Below are 7,271 nucleotides of genomic sequence, written 5' to 3'. Positions count from 1 at the left end.
TTCATTAATTGGTAGTCTCCTGTTGTGTTATAATATACTTTTGACAGCATTTTGCGGTGGTTGACGGTGTCATAGGCAGCGGTTAGGTCGAAAAGGACCAGCCCCGTAATTACTTTGTTTTCATATCCCTTTTCTATATGCTCTGTGAGCGTTAAGACTTGATTGGTGCATGATTTACCAGGTCTGAAGCCAGCCTGTTGGGGTATGATGTTTGAATCGACGACGTTGCTAATTCGGTTTAGTATCAGTCTTTCATATAGTTTAAATAGATGACACAGCAGCGAGATTGGTCTGTAGCTGTTCGTAGAGTTGGGATCTTTCCTTGGTTTTAGGAGGGCAACTACTTTTGACTTTTTCCATAGTTTTGGTATCCTGAAATTCTCTCGGCAGTAGTTTAACAGTTGTAAAAAATTTCATTCTTCTCATTTTCGTAAAAAATGGAGCTGCTTGGTTATTGCAGTCACCCCTTCAATTGAGACATATCCAGAATCCTATAATGAGGCATAAAATTACTCCTCTTGAGAGCGTGGTACTAACATAGTGGCAAAATATCGGTTTGGTGGTGTCATATCAGGAATTAACCGGCCACAAGAAGATAAACCTTTCATGTGTATTAAATACCATGACGTATATTTTGTAGTAAAAAAAACTGAAATTTTCATCTGGAAAAGAAAACAGAAATTTCTAAATTTCCTATGAAGTATGGCATACCTACCATAAAAACCATAGGACCATAGGAAACATCTGGGGCCATGGATGTACTATTTTAGTTTCAATTGAAGTTTTCCCGCTTATTAGTATATTTATAACAATGCGATTTTTACCACAACTACTTTTAGTGAAATCAAAGATATCCTAGACGAAACTGTCATGGCCAACTTAGTTTCCATGATACAAAATGAGTCTGAACATGTTGAAATTTTAAAAGGTATAAATTATTTTCTCGAAAATGTAAAATTACTTTTTGTAGAAGTTTTTCCGTAGATTCCAGTGGCTTATTACGCACTGCTTAATACAACTATAAAATTTTACTCTAGTTCATACAAAATTATGTTATCATTTAAATGATAGGTCGCTGATTTGTATCGGAACGGTCGATTATTAGATAAAATATAAGAGGTATGAATAATAATAATCGACCGTGGGAAACGATCGTTTATACTTGTAAAGGACATTCATGCTCAAATGTGCCTGATGATGATGACATCTCGCCTATCGTCGTTAACGAAGGTGACGTGGTTAGTTGTTCATTAAAGATCTAGATCTCTCCTCAGCATTTATTACTTGATATAAAATTCTAATTTAATGCTCTGCAACTTTCATTGTATGGTTTACTATTTAGAATGATCATTTCCGTGTGACAAACGTTTAAATGTCACTTTAATGCGAAAATCGCTAAAATCAGCAAAAATTGTAAGTATCACCATTCTTTATCTTTCGAGTTCTGCCAGACTACTGGATCGAATTGAACGAATTGGTAATTATTTTAGACAGAATTTAATGGTCTTCGGAATTACCTATAGGCGAAAATCTGAAAAAAGTCGAAGAATTTTACCATTTTTTGGTCCTCCTGAGTCGACCGGCGGTCGAGCAACCGTGCAAAACTAGGATACTTATCTTTCATTTTAACTGAACAAATCAAAACCATAATTGGCTTTCTAACACTTTTTTCCAAGCGACCCCTATAATAAATCTTATTTGACTGGCCTAATAATTAAATGATAGAATGTAGTATTGTAGGAAGATGCTGATAACTCTATCAGAATTAAAACAGATGGCCTTTCTGAAAATATACCAATCTCTGTCGGCGTGAGGCAAGGGGACAGCTTCAGTCCTACTCTCTTTAATATCATTATGAAAACAAATAAAGCTCAATCTCTCAACATGCAAATATCCGTGGAAAAATGCAATCAATGGTAATAGCAAAAGGACAAATCAGATGCACACTCGTAGTTAACAACCAAACACTTAACCAAGTGTTCCAATTTCTGGTAACAGAAACCTCTCAGACGAAGCAAGGGTCCAAGCAAACAAAGCAGCACGAATATCTGGCTACTTAAAAGATACCATATGCAAGACTTGTGTTAGACCAGTTCTTACCTATGCTAGAGAGACTTCAGCCGAAACATCAAAAACAACGACAATACTCAGAACAACAGAAATGAAAGTATTAAGAACAATACGCGGAGTCACTCTAAGAGATGGAATGCGAAACTACGACATCAGAGAGGAACTGGGAGTGCAAGAGATAGTGAGGTGGGAAAGATCAAGAAGGCGTCATTTGGCGTCAAGACCATGTTGAAAGAATGGACCACTATAGAATAGCAAAATGGGCTCGAACACAAGTACCCAATACACTCAGACCACCTGGCAGACCACCAAAAAGATGGTACGAAAGTTGGACATCCGGTTCACAAGAGGTTTAAATAGTGGTTTTATATAGGGATAAGCCTATTGCAAGAAGAATAAGAAGGTAGTATTGCTAAGTATAGACTACTGAAAAGTTTTAATTGTGTAATATAAAAATTATAATTTTTCTTTTGAAAGCCATTAGTAACCACTTGCTATATAAAAAATATACGTACACTGGTAAATATTTTATTAACAGAAATGTTAATAAGAAAATAACTAAGCCAATGCCATTCCGCATAAAACGTTCTATATAAGAATGCGTTTTTATGTTGTCAGGGAATTAAGATACGAGGGATGTGTGAAATATATAACATTCTTAAAATCACCCTACAACTATAGTAGAAGGAAAAGAGTAGTTGCACTCTTCCAAATATTTTCTGCCAGTTTTTACAATCTGTCGAATATCGGCAGACTACAGATCGTTTCAGTTGTGCTCCGTTCCGTCTGTCGACCTGCGAGGTTCAAGCGTTGCGTCCAAACGCAGAAACGGATTGACAAAAATGGGTGCCTTACTGTGTGCTGCTATTGGTTGTAGTAATAATTCAAAAAATTGTGCTTTTGAGTTCTTTTTAAGAGTCATTTGTGATCATGTTTGTGTTTAGGTTAATTTTCTCATGACTGATTAGTGATTACTACTTAATAAAGTGATATTATTTTCATTTAAACCTCAATTATTTTTTATCGGTTTTACTTTTGACAATCATGCATTGCTTGCTGTTTAACGAACTGCACAATCATGGAACAAAATTTGCTAGTACTGAAAGTGCCGAAAAAAAACCGCGAATCGTCCTATACAGGGTGAATCTTAAATAAGTGCAAATATTTTTAGGGGTAGTATTTTATCCCCAGAAATATGAGGATTTTTCTGCGCATTCTTTTTTTGAAAAAAAATCTGGAATTTTTTTAGTTTTTAGTTAAAAACATAATTTCTTGATAATATGGTAACTAGGGTTCAGAACTGGAAATTCCCGGTTCTTTTGAAATATCAAAGAACTGGGACTCGAAATTATTAATTCCCGGTTCTTCCGATACCTTCGGGACTCGGTAACAATAACTAAAAAATTATTCTTTTATTTGTGAGAAAGTAGTGATGATATTTCTCATTGTTCTTGCTTCTTTTCTCTTTTCAAATTTCTTTAATGTTCATTAGCAATTATTGAAGCTTATTTATTATTGAATATGTTATTTTATTATTTAGTACAATGTGTTGTTCAATGCATTTGTTATCCAATGAAAATCACCTAACCAATATATTACTACAAAACAAACATATTAATGTTAAAATTAAACTTGTTTTAAATTAAAAAAAAATTTGTAGTAAATGTAGAAAATCTTTGAAATAGATGATAATATAAAAATATGTTATTATATATTTTTTCCGCATTTCTTTTCATCAGAAGATTTTCAGATACTGAGGAATTGTTACTTACACGAAATGTGAAAATATTCTGTTTTCAAGCAAATTTTTACTCGATGATCAATTTTTTTTATTTTATTTTATTGTGAACTCATATTTTCCTAAATACATCTCTGTGAAACTATGGCGAGTGCCACCACTATACTTTGCCTAGTTATAGACCACGACTATACAGCTACGTCAGTGGTCACGGGACCCGAGAACAAGGTCATATAAAGTGGCAGAATAAGAACAAAGCATTTGACAAGGAGTAAAGCTACTAGTTTCCTTATACTATGCTAACATAGAAGATGAAAGAAGGCATTGACAATTTTGATTGTGCATGTTTGGTTTCAGAAAAAAGTATATATACCTAGCGAACCGCAGAGTTCTATTTTTAGCAATCAAAAGTTTTATATTTATATTAAATCTATAATAATAAACAACTAATATTTATATTAAATCTTTCTTTTATTAATCACTATGGACGGCACTGTTCAAGTATTTTTATTTGAAGTAGAATTTTTAATCTACTATGTGTTAGAAGACGAACAACTAATAATTAAACGGCTAATTAATAGCAAAATCATAATTATTCGTTAACTAACCTTAAAATTATCTAACTGTAAACAATGTACGTTTTTGTCCGGTAGATAATTTCTTAATTGGAAAGAAATTTAACACAATGCATTTTGCAACGAGGCAAAATACGGTGCAAACTAGACGATATATTTCTTCCTCGTCCGTACGAAGCCCAACTATCTTAGATCTGGTGATCTTTTAGAATTACATCATGCTGGCATCAAGCTGCATCTTTGGCTTTAATCAAAATGAAGAATTCTGCGTGGAATAACGAAGTCTGAATTATATTCTCTTCACACATGATAAAAAAATATACTCATGGGAGTTATGTGTATTAATGCTCTCGTAAGAACGTTATATATGGAGATTGTTAGCAGATTCGTATTATGTGTAGTATATCTCAGTAGAATACCTACTAATAAATCGTGAGTTTGCAACAAAATATCAACTAGGTAACATTTTTTGTTCATGATTTATGATTTACTGAAATACGTAGTCGTATATGATTATATTACTACTACCAAACTTTACAGAATTTTCTGTAAACTTTGCTATTACTATTGTAAAAACCATTATTATTTTGGGATAATATACACCCCACATAAATTATCGCTTCACTAATTAATTTGGAAAACTGCAAAGTATTCTTAAATTCTCTTGGTTAACAATAATCTCAAAAGTTATTTGCATTAATAGCAACTTGTTAAGGAATGGAAAGTATATCATAACTCAGGCAGACCTTAGATTTAAGTTTTTCTTATAAAAGTGTTTGAAGCGTTTCAAGAATAAATACTACGAAAAATATAAGTGTTGCGAAATTTTTTGTGAGGTGTGTATTACGGTTTCTTTTGTTGAAGTTGCATACGTTTTTTTCGCATATTAACATATTATTTAATACTGTTAAAAGATATTTGCCACTTGTGTCGTTCTCTTTGAGTTTTGCATTCTTATCTAGTTTATCCCTGATTATTTGAATATTTAGGAATGTTGATTGAGTTTTGACATATTAGCGGGAGATAAATGATTGTTCGACAGTAATTTGATAACGTTTTTGGTCCATAAGAGCTATAAACTCTTCGTAAATAAAAAAAATATACCTGTAAAGTCCTTTTATAAAACTTCGTATTTTTTTGACCTTCCTTTACGCCTTTTTTTACTCTTTTCGCCCTGTAACAAAAATTCCTAGTCGTATTATTTAATTTCTGTCAAAAAAATTCAGCAAGAATAGTGATAACTGAAAAAAAATGCTAATGTCCCACTATTTTAGTTTTCGTTACACTGTACGTCGGTGTCTCTGTCGGACAATGTTTACTATTACACTATTAGGACAATTATTTAACTATGGTTTCTTCTTCCTCTCCGCATTCTCTGCAGTAGTCGTTGTTGAAAATCTTCCATCTCACAGGTTTACCCCCGTGGAGCAGTTTCCAGTGATGACACCTACAATTATGCATACTAGGTTCTTTTTGTGCTCTAGTAGTTGTTTTGTCTTTTTGCTATCTACCACTGGCCACAGTCTTCGAGCTCTAGCGCGGTCCTCGCTGTGTTGCCTATACTATAAAGCTACAATCCGCAGCAAAATTGCCATATAAATTGGCCATATTTCGAAAACTACAAACTTTTGGTAAAGACAATCTTACAGAAATTTACCTTTATTTTTAATTGTAGGTAAATCAGATAAGTCGGAGACCTCAGTTCGGAACTCAGAACTTAAATGGCCAGATGCTACGTCTTCTCTGTGTTACTCTATGGATGTGAGAGCTGGGCTGGAACTTTGTAACGAAATAGCGATCAGTAGCGATGAAGAATACTGCCGCTTGACGTTTAGTTTGTACGGCCAAGGTCAGTATTCTTCATCGCTACCGATCGCTATTTAGTTACAAAGTTCCAGCCCTGGACACTAAATTCACAGACTGAAAAGAGAATAGAAGCTTTCGAAATGTATGAGTACAGACCGATGCTGCGAATCTCATGGGTACAAAGGATCACTAACGATGAAGTACTCCAGCTCATGCAGGAATAAAAAGAGATACTGAACACCATCAAGGCAAGAAAAATGCAATACCTGGGTCATGTGATGAGAGGTGATAGATACGAAATATGGCGCCTCATAATAGAGAGCAAAGTGCAAGGGAAAAGATCAGTAGGAAGACGCCAGAACTCATGGCTAAATGATTTAAGGAGATGGTTTGAACGCTCGTCTGCGGAAATATTCCGGGCTGCAGTTTCCAGAGCCACAATTGCAATTTGGATCGCCAACCTTCGGCAGGAGAGGGCGTGATAAGAAGAGGAAATCAGATAAAATTATAAAATGTTGTTGTTTTTCTTTGAGAAAATTGTTTTTAGACACATTTTCCTCAACATTATTTTTAATTTTATTTTTTGAGCACCCTGTATTCGTAGTTATCAAAATATTATAAATAATCTATTAAAGTAGGCCTCTTCTAACAAGGAGTACCACCCTAATTAAATAATAAACTTTATGCTTCAAGGCAAAATGGACGCTTCTTTATAGGAGGTTGATATTATGTTATTATGCCTGTGAAGCTTTTGCTACGCCAGTATTTCATATTAGCATGATCAAAATATACCTTAAGGTATTATTCTATCATGACTTATTCATATCTCTCTCGAATGGTTTAAGTCGTATCTGAGCGACAGAAGTCAACTTGTGAGGGTGGATACCACGTTGTCTTCTAGCAAGCCAATAGAATGTGGAGTACCACAAGGCTCAGTACTAGGCCCTATTTTGTTTCTTTTTTTTAATTAACGACATTGCTAACATAAACATCAGTGGCAAAATATGTCTTTTTGCGGACGACACTAGCTTCACTTGGAGCAACAAGGACATCACGGCACTTCATAGGATTATATCAAATGA

Source organism: Sitophilus oryzae, unplaced genomic scaffold (assembly GCF_002938485.1).
Source record: "Sitophilus oryzae breed Bouriz unplaced genomic scaffold, Soryzae_2.0 scaffold_1720_pilon_pilon, whole genome shotgun sequence".
NCBI lineage: Eukaryota > Metazoa > Arthropoda > Insecta > Coleoptera > Curculionidae > Sitophilus > Sitophilus oryzae.
The sequence above is the reverse complement of the archived record's forward strand: the minus strand, read 5'-3'. Positions refer to the sequence as shown.